Genomic DNA, 13,416 nt, shown 5'->3' with positions numbered 1-13,416 from the left:
CAGACATTTGGAACCAATTTGAAATACTATTTTTGGTTAGCACGTTGTTCGTGCAACATGAGTATGACCTGGATTGTGTTCTCTTTCAGTCAGTGGTAAATTATCTGCTGCTATGAATAGGAGCAATTGTATACTTTGTATCACCTGGGTGCATGTACTTACTTTATCAGGCACTGCTCAGCTGTGAGACTTCCTTTGTGTTAAACATAGACAAACAAGCAAGACTTGGTTCGCAGTCCTAGATCTTGAGAAACACACATCTGCACAGATGTTTTATAACTTTTAACTGTTCTATTATTTATCTTCTGTAAATGTTTTCCAAGATATGAATCCATCACCTTACAGATATTAATAGATTATGATATAGTATAAACTCACTTTAGGATAGAATAAAACTTGTGGAATGATATTGTATAAACTCACTTTAGGATAGAATAGAACTTGTGGTTAAAAGTTAGCAAGGACAAAGTAAACGACATCTGGTTATCTGTAGACCTTCTGTTATGTTTAAGCATTTTGTTATTTGAAAACATCCCGTTATCCGTTAACCCTCAGTCAGGCTGAGACTTGAGATAACTTGAGTCAACGGTCTGTTATGTCTTGTTAACTGAGACATCCTGTTATCTGCCGACCCTCAGTTAAACCGAAAGACAACTCAGCATTTTTATAGCTTGGAAAACAACTGATTAAGCAAAGGTGAAAAGTGCATTACGAGGAAGACCTACGGCCTTCCTCCCAAAGACCACTGCCCACATTTTGAAGACCCTGGCCCACAATTCTTGGAAGGCTTTGCACAAGCGCAAGGACTGATAAGCTAATTAGCATACGAAGCGAGAGTAGGCGGGGGGGGGGGGAGGGGGGGGGGGGGGGGGGGGGTAGGTAACGAATATGTATAGGTGCTAATAGAATATTCATTGTTTCGCTGTATAAATACGAGATAGTTTGTCATTTCAAACAATGAAATTTCCCCTGAGGCAGGGGAAATATAGGCTTGACATCAGGAGGGGGTTCTTCACAGAGGGGGTGGTTGCACACTGGAACAGGCTCCCCAGGGAAGTGGTCACTGCACCGAGTCTGTCTGAATTTAAGAAGAGATTGGACTGTGCACTTAGTCACATGGTCTGAACTTTTGGGTAGACCTGTGCGGTGTCAAGAATTGGACTTGATGATCCTTAAGGGTCCCTTCTAACTCAGGATATTCTATGATTCTATGATTTCGAACATGCACGATAGACGGAAGGATCCCCCGTGCATCCAGCGCTGCAATAAAGAATATACCACTTAAAGAAATTTCGGCTATAATCTTTAAATCAATTTGGCAACCCAGGTGGGACAACCTCTCTGCCGGTCCGCAGGACCCGCTGGGGACAGGACTCTCTAGGGTACCCCCGGGATTTCCTGGAGGGACTTCTCGACTCACTGGATCACTGCAGAGGCAGACAAGGACCCCATCATTGTAAGTGAGTATATTCTTTATTCTGGTTTGGTTTTCTGGTAGACCGGTCATCTGGAACTGTCCGTTAAGTCGGAAGGTGATCTTCTGCAGGACAGTATTTGGTATATACTTTGTGGTTAGTACCAGAAGTATATTTGGGTACCTTAAGGTCCATCTGGATCTGGAACTGTCTGTAAGTCAGAAGGTGATCTTCTGCAAGGCAGTATTTGGTATATCACAGAATCACAGAATTTCTAGGTTGGAAGAGACCTCAAGATCATTGAGTCCAACCTCTGACCTAACGCTAACAGTCTCCACTAAACCATATCCCTAAGCTCTACATCTAAACATCTTTTAAAGTCTTCCAGGGATGGTGACTCCACCACTTCCCTGGGCAGCCTGTTCCAGTGTCTAACAACCCTTTCTTTAAAGCAGTTCTTCCTAACATCTAACCTAAAACTCCCCTGGCGCAACTTAAGCCCATTCCCCCTCATCCTGTCACCAGGCACTTGGGAGAACAGACCAACCTCCACCTCGCTACAGCCTCCTTTAAGGTATCTGTAAAGAGCCATAAGGTCGCCCCTGAGCCTCCTCTTCTCCAGGCTGAACAAGCCCAGCTCCCTCAGCCGCTCCTCGTAGGACTTGTTCTCCAGTCCCCTCACCAGCTTCGTCGCCCTTCTCTGGACCCGAGAGAAGGTATATATATATACTTTGTGGTAAGCACCATAAGTATATTTGGGGACCTTAAGGAAAGAGCTCGCTTTAAGGTCCATCTGGAATTGTGTTGCCTATTTTGGTTTTCTGACTCATGGAGTGTGGTATTTAACTCTGGTTATTGTTACTGTGATTTTGGCTATTTTCTTGGTGATAATAATAAGTTTTGTGACGTTGTTATAAGAAAGATATCGTTACAGTGTTACATATTTCGGTTTTCTTACCTATCGCATGTGGAATTTGACTCTGATTATTGTTATTGTGACTTTGGCAATATCTCCTGGTAATAATAGTAGTTTTGTGACATCACTATTGAAAGATACCTGCGTGCCCACAGTTTTGTAAGTGATACATATATTCTGAAATTGTGAATTAGAAAATGGAGGGTCGAGAAAGCAGTGAAATTCCTAAGAAAAGTATGTTGGGCTGTATTTTGAGTCATTGGAAGGATATAGGGGGGGCTCCGGGTGGAAGTGAAAATAAGAAAACTCTGATAAAATATTGTAATCAATGGTGGCTGCTTTATAAGCTGGAATGTTGAAAAAAGTGGCCTTTTAATGGAGCTTTAAACTATAATACTTTGCTACAGTCAATGTTGTTTTTGAGAAGGAAAATAGGATGGAATGTTGTATACTGATGTTGTTTCAGCATCTTGAAGGGAAAAGGTACGGAATTAAGTTGGTCCTGACTGCGCCTTTGATGCTGGCATTAGAAAAGTACAGGCTGGAGAAAGATAAAGGAAGTGTTAAAAGGGTTATTGAAAGCGTTAAAGGTGTTTGAAGTTGAATGAGCAGGGAAAGAGGATGTAGGAATGTTAACAGTTCTGCCTCAGCCCGGGGCTGAGACCTTAAAATCTTGGGTGTTAGCCCTCTGGGGCAAAGGGATCATGATGGGTCCTAGAGAGTTGTCACAGAAACAGAAAAGCAGTTAACTCTTAAAACAACCTGAGTTCATGTGTGAGCTCAGATTGCCGATGGGATCGCTCAGGGAACTGTGGACAATTGCATTTTCCTGACCGACCCCCACTAAGACCCTAATCATCCTGAAAATTATGAACGGTTAAGTAAATACTAGAATCTGGACGAATTGGGAATTGAGAATATGCTTCCAACAAGGTCTAAAAAAAAACCCTGTGGAATTTTTGGACCAACTCTGAAATGTAATGGGGAAGAAAGAAAAAAAAACAAAACGGTTTGGACCTGGCTTCAGAGGACAAATTGACTAGCCTTTTTCTAGGGTAATCATCGGCCCCTGATTTCAACAGGTCTAATGGGGACCTGGGGAATCTACCCTAGCAGATCCTCCACTGATTATAATGAAGTTAGGAGAGGAACAGAAGTGAAGTTTCTTATTGATATGGGGCGACGTATTCAGTTCTAAATCAAGCATTAATGCCTTTACAGAATGATTTTGTTAGGGTAAAAGGGTGCAACCGAAAAGGCTTATTTTTGTGAACCTTTGAAGTACAAGTTGGGGAAATGTTATATATGGAGTGGTAATTCGTGTCAAGAAAATGGTTGATATTAACAAAGAAGGGTGATTCAGGAGACTCCATGCAGTCTGGGGTTTCTTGTTCTTCAGGTGGTTTCTTGTTCTCCAGCCGTTAAGGCATGGATGTTTCTGGGTGTTTGCTGTTGTTGTTACATTCAAAGTTGTTTGACCAATTAAAAAGTTGTTTTGAAAAGAACTGCTGTGGAGAGAAGGGTATTAGAGGGGAACCTGCCCTCAAGAAAAAACAAACAAACAAACAAAAAAGCAACACTATGAAGTTACATCAGTACAGAAGCAGGAAAAAGAAGTGAAGAGGAACAGGCTGGCAGAATGGGGACTGTTAAGTTATGGAACTTAAAGGATTGTTTGTTACCTATCCTGATTGTATGTATGTATAGGCATACTCAGGTTATTATGTAAAGCAATGTTCTGTATACATGTATTTAGAACGTTTGATGTTTGTGTGTGCGTGTTGGTGGAGCGTAGACTCCCTGCACACCCAGCGCTGTTTACTTGCCTTTTATATACCTTTTAGAAATATTTGTTTTATAAATATTACAAAATTCAGACCTCATTTATAACAGGAAACAAATGGGGATACATAGGTTTTTATATCTACCTGGATCTCCGAAATCTGTATTAGGTTGAGATCTGTTAGAACAATTAGAAGCAGAAATTATCTTCAAAAAAAGGAAAATGGAATTAAGGATAGGAGAAGAACAACTAATAAATGTGTTAAGCCTGGCACTAATACAAACCGACCCTAAAAGTGAAATACCCTTAGAGATCATAAATCAAGTATATCCAGGAGTTTGGGCCACTGAAGTCTCTGGAAGAGCTAAAAATGTGACCCCAATAATTATTAAATTAAAGCCAGGAGAGAAACCTGTTAAGGTTAAGCAATATCCTTTGAGGATAGAAGATAGGAAAGGAATTAAAGAGATAATTGATAGATTTATACAGTATGGATTATTGATTGAATGCGAATCAGAATACAATACACCCATATTGCCAATTAAAAAGGCAGATGGAAAAAGATATAGGCTAGTTCAGGATCTAAGGGCCATAAATAAGATCACTGAGGATATACATCCAGTAGTGGCAAACCCTTATACTTTGCTGACTAAATTAAGGAATAATCAAGTCTGGTTTACCGTACTGGATTTAAAAGATGCCTTCTTCTGCCCACTTTTAGCCACTGAAAGCCAAAACCTATTTGCCTTTGAATGGGAAAACCCTGACTCAGGCAGAAAGACACAGGTTACGTGGACAGTGCTACCTCAAGGATTCAAGAATAGCCCCACTATTTTTGGAAACCAATTAGCAAAGGAACTTGAAACTCGGATACCTCCGGACACTGAAGGGGCTTTGTTACAATACATAGATGATCTCTTAATAGCTACCAAGACTAAAGAGAGTTGTATTCAATGGACTATAAATCTCCTTAATTTTCTGGGTTTAAATAGATATCGAGTCTCTCAACAGAAAGTCCAGCTCGTTCAACAACACGTGACCTACTTGGGATGTGGAATTTCGGGAGGTCAGCGAGAACTAGGAACTGAACGTAAGGAAGTCATTTGCCGGACTCCAAAACCCCAAACGGTAAAGGAGCTACGAACCTTTTTAGGAATGACAGGTTGGTGTCGCCTTTGGATTTATAATTATGGACTAATGGTAAAGCCTCTATATGAATTGATAAAGAGTAATCAGTCAAAGTTAGTCTGGACTGGAGAGGCACGAAACACCTTTAAACAACTTAAACGAGAATTAATGCAAGCTCCGGCTTTGTGATTACCGGATCTCTCGAAACCCTTTTGGTTGTTTTCTTATGAGAGACAAGGGATAGCTTTGGGAGTACTAGCACAAAGATTGGGTCCCTATAAACGAGCAGTAACTTACTTCTCTAAATAATTAGATGAAGTAAGTAAAGGATGGCCCAGATGCCTTCGAGCTGTTGCAGCTGTTGTTATCAATATACAAGAAGCTCGGAAGTTTACAATGGGACAGAAAATGATAGTGTTAGTCTCCCATACGGTCTCAACAGTTTTGGAACAAAAAGGAAACCATTGGCTTTCACCACAAAGATTTTTAAAATATCAAGCAATATTAGTAGAAAAAGATGATGTGGAAATTGTGGTCACTAACGTTGCAAATCCAGCTTCCTTCCTTAGCGGAACTCTGGATGAACCTATAACCCATGATTGTACAGAAACAATGGAGACTGTGTATTCTAATTGACCCGATCTTAAGGAAGAACCTTTAGAAGATGCTGATGAATCTTGGTATACTGATGGAAGCAGCTTTGTAAAACAAGAACAACGTAAGGCAGGATACACTGTTACAACTGCTCAACAGGTAATCGAGTCCAAACCATTACTCCCTGGGATGTCCACCCAGAAAGCAGAGGTAATTGCACTTACGTGAGCATTGGAACTGGCAGCAGGAAGGAAAATAAATATTTGGACAGATTCTAAATATGCATTCGGCATGATACATGCTCATGGAGTGATTTGGAAAGAACGTGGATTGCTGACTGCTCAGGGAAAACAAAAAAAACATCCTGAAGAAATTTTAAAATTGTTAGAGGCTGTAAAACAATCAGAAAAGGTAGCTATCGTGCGTTGTCAAGGACACCAAAAGGGAAACGCTGATTTTGAAATTGGAAATCGATTGACAGATCAGGAGGCTAAACAGGCAGCTGAAATAACTGAGGTGAAGTCATTGTCTTTAATACCAGATGGTAAAATCCAAACTATATACGTGAACCAAAAAGCCAAATTATACAAAAGAAGACTTAAAATTAATTGAAGATTTGAAAGGTAAAATGAAACCAGATAGATGAGTATATTTAAAAGATAACTGTGTAATAATACCCTCTAATTTGATATGGCCCGTAGTTCTTACAGAACACAATAAAACACATCGGGGAGCTGACACATTGCATAAGAGCATGAGTCAGACATTAGTGGGACGAAATTTATACACAGCAATAAAACAAGTAACTTAACAATGTAGCATCTGTTTACGTAACAACCCCAATACCAGGAACAGAATAAAATTTGGAATAATCGGTAAAGGAAATTATCTGGGACAACAGTGGTAAATTGATTTTTTCAGAACTCCCTAGAAAAGGGGGGTTTTGTTATTTACTGGTTCTGACTGACATGTTTTCAGGATGGCCCGAAGCTTTTCCTTGTCGAACAAACAAAGCAAGAGAAGTGGTTAAAGTCTTGTTAAATGAAATAATACCATGCTTTGGGATTCCAGTAGCAATGTCTTCTGAGAGAGGTTCACATTTTTGTGTGCAAGTGGTACAACAGATAAGTAAGATTCTAAAGATAGATTGGCAACTGCATACTCCTTATAGACTTCAGGCAAGTGGACAGGTAGAAAAATGAACCATTTAATTAAACAACAAATAGCTAAAATCGGACAAGAGGCTAATTTGTCATGGCCTCAATCCCTCCCTTTAGCATTACTTAGAATTAGAGTTAAACCTAGAGTAAAGGAGAATTTGAATCCCTTTGAAATTTTATATGGAAGGCCATATCAATTTCTATTTAGTGGAGAGGATCTAATGCAGCTGGGATCAGAATATTTATATACTTATATAACTGAACTTCAAAAACAATTAAATAAAGTACATAAATTTGTGTTAGGGACCAGGGCTAGAGGGTTGGATCAACCAATCCACCCCTTTAAGCCTGCGGAATATATATATAAAGACGTTTTCAGGACAACCCCTAGAGGAAAAATGGAATGGACTGTATCAAGTGTTGCTGACAACTCACACTGCTATCAAGATTAGAGAACAAGCCGCTTGGATCCACTGTTCCCGAGTGAAGAAGGTTCCAGGAGCTCCTTGGAAAGTAACACTAGGTGACAAAGAACTGAAACTAAAGCTTAGTCGAACAAGATGAGGACATTATGGTTGGGAGTATTTGGTAATATGGTTGGCAGAAAATTTGTTCATAGAATTGTTATGTTTTTATGGCTTATAGTTGTAATTGTGATTCAAGAAGGTGCCTCTGTGATAATAGAGAATGGTGGGTGGCCTTGAACTAAAGCCGTAACAACAGAGGATAAGAACTTTAATGGAAAGTTAACAGTTATGGTCATCTGGTGAACAAATGGTAACTATTTACATAAACCATCAGAAGGGCGAAAATTAGGAGAAGAGAGGACACAAGATAATGTATCCTTAGCTCTTAGTTGTATGCAAGCACAGTTATGGTTGCAGGCAACGGCTGCCTTGATCATTAGGGAAGGAAGTGAAGGCATTTTTTCCAGCTGAAGTCCAAAAGGCAATTTGGGACAATGCCAATGATTTTGAGAAGTTCCAGTCCTTGTGGACCCTGGTAAATTGTACTTATGCCCATTGTTAACATGGCTACTGCCTTTGTGCTTACTATACAGATGGAGAATGGGAAATGGCAGTCTGTAAATCTAGAATCATGTGTTACCGGGGAACAACAAGGATTTATTTGTGAAAGCAATACAATTGAGGCTCAGGATGTATGTTTTGACACGGAGCAAGGTATCTGTCACTTTGAAATTCATCCAAATACTAGTCAAAAGAATGTGCTTGTATATGTTGGTCAAGGGTGTGTGTGTTTAAGAACTGCTTGTGATTTTGTAGAAGTAGATAAGGAGAACATAACTCTCCATAGCAAACATCATTCTAATTTCTGTATTTGTAACTTTGTTAGAATCGTCGGGTGTGATATTCTATATTTGGCACCAGTGGTATCCCACCAGCTGATCAAGTCTAACAACACAATGTATCATAAGTTACTACCTACACCTATTGGGATGAACCTCACACTAGTGAAGCAACTAGTTAAAAAAAAAAAAAAAAAAAAAACACAAGTCACAGCTGGTGGGATACACTTTTTGGATGGTCGCCAACTGCAACTGGGATTTTGAACACATTGAGTCACCCAATTATTGTTTTATTGATATTAGTTGGTATAAGTTTAATATTGTCTTTTGTATTACTTGTTTGGAATTGGAAATTGTTACAACGAATGTCCATGTTAGCCTCCTTGACAAATGTGCATGGCAAGGTGTTGAGGGGTACATATCATAAAGACTGGGAAGAAAATTTCCGTATTAAGTAAAAGAATTTACTAGATTTTCCAGAAAAGGGGGTAATGATATAGTATAAACTCACTTTAGGATAGAATAAAACTTGTGGAATGATATTGTATAAACTCACTTTAGGATAGAATAGAACTTGTGGTTAAAAGTTAGCAAGGGCAAAGTAAATGACATCTGGTTATCTGTAGACCTTCTGTTATGTTTAAGCATTTTATTATTTGAAAACATCCCGTTATCCGTTAACCCTCAGTCAGGCTGAGACTTGAGGTAACTTAAGACCACTGCCCACATTTTGAAGACCCCGGCCCACAATTCTTGGAAGGCTTTGCACAAGCGCAAGGACTGATAAGCTAATTAGCATACGAAGCGAGAGTAGGCGGGGTTAGGTAATGAATATGTATAGGTGCTAATAGAATATTTATTGTTTCACTGTATAAATACGAGATAGTTTGTCATTTCGAACATGCACGATAGGCGGAAGGATCCCCCATGCATCCAGCACTGCAATGAAGAATATACCACTTAAAGAAATTTCGGCTATGATCTTTAAATCAATTACATAATAGGTATTGCTGTGCATCCTTGACATTCTGAAAAGGCATGTATAACCAGTAAAACTGCTATGTGTTGCTCAAAATGTTAAGGCAAAATGTATAATTCTGACTGTAAGTTCACATTTACTTTGAAATACATCAGAAGTGGCAGCAAGTGAAGCTGTTCTGTGAACACCTACAAAAACCCTTGATTTGATCCTGTGCGATCAGGTTATAATTATCATTATGCATGCAATGGAATAAAAGCAGCAGATAGCTGATATGTTGTTGTTTATTTGCATGCATATACCTCTTGCAGTGCTTTTGTGACTCATGACCTTGTGGTAGGATAAGTTCCCATTGGACCATCCCTTTCCTTTTTGTAAACGGTTGTTCATCCAGATTTTGTTTTAGAAAATTGACTTTTTTTAAAGGTCCTGTATCAATGTGGCATGTTGATTTCAGATTACAATTTTCAAGTGGAGGTACCTTATCTGCCAGCTCTGCAAACTTGTTCTGGTTACTTGCAGTCAAGGTTGTGCAAGCTTCAATTGCCCAGCTACATCAGACAGAATGCAGGTACCAGTTGCAGAAATTGCTTCACATTGCTTGCAGGGTTTGGATACTAATGAACGGTTCTGCTAATGATACATGAGACAAAGGAGCCATGTAAATGGGTAAGATTAACTGCATGCACTGCAGAAGTTTATGATAGAAAAGTACAACTTTTATAGAAACACTTCTCTGACAACATTTCCGTTTCTGTCTTGTTAGTTTTATTAAGAACAACAAATTTTCCATTTTAAATTATGCCATACAGAGAATGAACAGGAGTAGGAAGAACCCTACAAAGGGAAAGGACAGGGGAAAGGCAGAGCAGGGATACAGGTATTCCCTAGCTGTTGGGGTTTTGTACACATGATGTGAGTCAATACCAACAGGGGCCTTAATTCTCTTGAATCCCTCCACTGCTGGTAATTCCATGCCTGAAGTTTATGGGCAACAGCATGTTAAGAAAACATTTCCTTTTGAAGAAGAGAAAAATCTACTGTGTTTTACTCAGAGCCACATTAAAAGGAGAGCTTGTTTCATCATGACATTACTGGTCGCTAAGAGCATTATGCTTGGGATATGCTAAATCATTTGTTTTCTGTGTGTCATGGCTCCAGAGCACGGGAAATAATATTAAGACGGGTATTACAGTCTTAACATATGAGGTAGGTTTCTGATTACTACCTGAAGTGGCCCAATTTCTACTAGCCTAAAGCATCAATTCATGGTCTGAAAATACTTAGGAAAAACAGGATCACAGCTTATTTTTCTCACAGGTTTGTAATACATGTAGCTTTGTTGCTGGCATTTCATTAGATCAATGTATTTTGGGAGAAGCTTTCATGCCTTATGTAGGCTGTGCCATATGGGATGCCAGCTACTCTGATTTTAGAAAATGCACCAAAGTCTTGCATGTCAAAAGACTCTGTATATAGTTGTAAACGGTATAACAGACACATCTATCTTGTTTACCTGTGCTCAGAAATTCAATATAACATTTCCCAAAATATTTCTGTACTGTTGGAGAAGTATAATGCCCATTTGAAACATTAATGATGTTTTCAAATATGCCTACTGTTTACATCACAACCAGTTAGAGAAGTATCCCTGTATGTCAGCCATACTTTTCTCCAAACAGGATAATCTGTTTTGTACCTAGTATTATTATTAACGCTGTAGGCAGCAAACCTTGCAGATGGGGCAGAGAACAGGAATAGGACTGATGTTCTGATCCTTACTCGGATGGTGTTTTATGCAACCTCGGGAAAATGACTTAAGCTGTTAGGCCTACTGGCTTCTTATATTGTGAAATCAGAACCACTTTCTACTGTTTTCTCATTTTTTGGTGGGAAAAAAAAAAAAAAAGCTATGTCTCTTTATTTAGATCATTGGTAGCTCTTCATCACAGCATGTTCTGAAATTATTAATGCTCTTGTAGAAAAATTCAACTGCATCTTTCAAACTTTAAAATAAAGTGGGCCCTGATTATGATAAGGGAAGAAATAAGGGAATCTTGATGATATTTTTTCTTTCTCTCTAGTTTCTATCATAATTAATAACACTTATGGTGATCCTCAGCCTGCGTTAATGGTCAGTATCACTGAGCTTTATAAACTGTGGGGGGGGGGGAGGGGTGGGAAAAAAACACACCAAAAACACCAAAGTCAAATAACCTTTTTAACAGTCCTTCTCAAACAGTAATGCTTTCCTACAGAAATTTGCAGAGAGCAGAGAATTACTTTAGACTAGTTAGTATTTACACTGCATTACAAGCCTTTGAGTTTTTTCACCTAGATGATATCTCTTCGTAGCTCATTAAGCTCTGGAACCAAAATGAAACATGCCAAAGGAGTGTCTATAAAGAACACACACTTCTTGCTGTGGTGGTATGGTGCACTTAGTGCTGTGCAGTTAGTTATCTTGAATGATAACAAATTTGTCAGCAAGAGGAAAACATTTTTGTGGAGATAATGGAGTGTCATGTGTTTTTTTTTTTGTTTTGTTTTGTTTTTAGCATGAACTCATGTCACCCTTCTTTTTGTAGATTATTGTCTGTTGATGAATTTTAAAGAAGCCCTTAAGGATTTGGCACAGAATAAAAGCATTGTGCTAGTTTCTCAAGTCAAAATATCCCTTAACCTTACTGCATACCCAACCCTGGTTTGCATTGCTTGTTTTTCCTCTCAGCTGGACTGAAGAAGGAACTTGCATAAAGAAGAGTGAACTTGTATCATTCTGTCAGTCACTTTTTTCTGACATTCTGATTTAATATATGATTCTCTCCACAGTATGAGAAACACTCCATAGCCAATAACTTAGGCTCAGGCGAGGATCTCAGTGGAGTAGTAATTTATTCGCGATTGCAATGGCGGGCGCCCCACAAGCAGGAGAGAGTGCATCTACTAGTTCCAAAACACAGTTTATATACCTTTTGATGGCAGGACCCTCCCCTGTTTCCCCACTGAGTGGGTAATCCAGGTTCACAATCTATCTGATGCTTCACAAACAATGCATGGCCTTCAGTAGCTGGCCTGTCAAATTTCAATTTCCTTTTGCCATTTTTACTGTTTGAAGTGGTAATGTTTCTTCACTTATCTGACTTGACTTAACACCGTGATTTTCACCTAATTGTCCTAAGGAGTCTGGTTGTCTGCATTTTACAAGGTCACCTGCTTAAGCTTTCTTATCACTGTAAGCATATCTCAGTACCACATTCCTTCCCTCTAAACAATGTAACTCTGCAAAAACAACATTTCTATTCCTACAACAGGTAACTAATATTTTGTAGTAATTGTTATAAGTTACGTGTGGCTTAAATGGTTGTCCAGCATTATAGTATCCCATGCTGACTGATTTTCAGAAGTAATTGCTTTGTCCTAGTGGAATTAGACATAACTAGGATGAGTAGGATGCAGGTTTGATGTAGCCGCTAGTTTCAGTCAAGCAGTGCTCTAGCTTTCTTGTAAATGTGACAACGTTCTGCCTCTTCTCCATGTAACATGTTTAATAAGTACATAATCTGTATCAAGAGCAGTTATTTGAAAATCAATATTTAATTTATATTATTAAATTTTAAGCGTTTTTTTAATCTGTTTTAACTCCTCATATAGCAAAGGCTTGCCCTTCAATATATAATCCTGCAAGTACCTAAGGCCTGCCTAATTTGCTTTTCCACAGCCGGTAACTTTACACTAATTACACTTCATTTTTGTCAGGAAAACCTAGTGTAAGAGGTATTCACTAGCCATTTAACAGCCATATGAACTGTAGTTTTGGCAGTGGTATCAACACATTTTCATGTTTTTAGCATATATTAAATCCTTGATAGCTAGCTGCCTTTGATACTTCTGTCATAGGGTATTACGTGATAGAGAGAGGGGTAAGAACACCTAGAGCAAGGGGGATGAGTGGAATTGCTGCTTTGGGCAGGTACCTCTCCCTGTATGTTCTAGCACTATTACAAAAGACTTAGGGTTTTTATTGCAGACAATCCAGTAACCAAACAGCCCAGTAACACTACTTCTACTTATTCAAGCATCTTCCTTTCAAATTTTCTTTTCAATTTTCTTTCAAATTCTACTTTTCAAGCGT

The 13,416-nt window shown here is 38.9% G+C and overlaps 1 long non-coding RNA gene across 1 annotated transcript; it reads left to right on the top strand.

The window, feature by feature from the left end:
- Positions 1-879: 879 nt before the first annotated feature.
- Positions 880-11,396, top strand: LOC140002701 (uncharacterized). The gene is made up of 3 exons (XR_011809958.1): positions 880-1,456; positions 1,941-2,131; positions 5,107-11,396. It is a non-coding gene; the product is annotated as an uncharacterized lncRNA (long non-coding RNA).
- The last annotated feature ends 2,020 nt before the right edge of the window (positions 11,397-13,416 follow it).

This window comes from Anas platyrhynchos, chromosome 5 (genome assembly GCF_047663525.1).
Source record: "Anas platyrhynchos isolate ZD024472 breed Pekin duck chromosome 5, IASCAAS_PekinDuck_T2T, whole genome shotgun sequence".
Classification (NCBI taxonomy): domain Eukaryota; kingdom Metazoa; phylum Chordata; class Aves; order Anseriformes; family Anatidae; genus Anas; species Anas platyrhynchos.
Note: the sequence above shows the minus strand (reverse complement) of the source record. Positions and strands in the feature narration are given on the sequence as shown.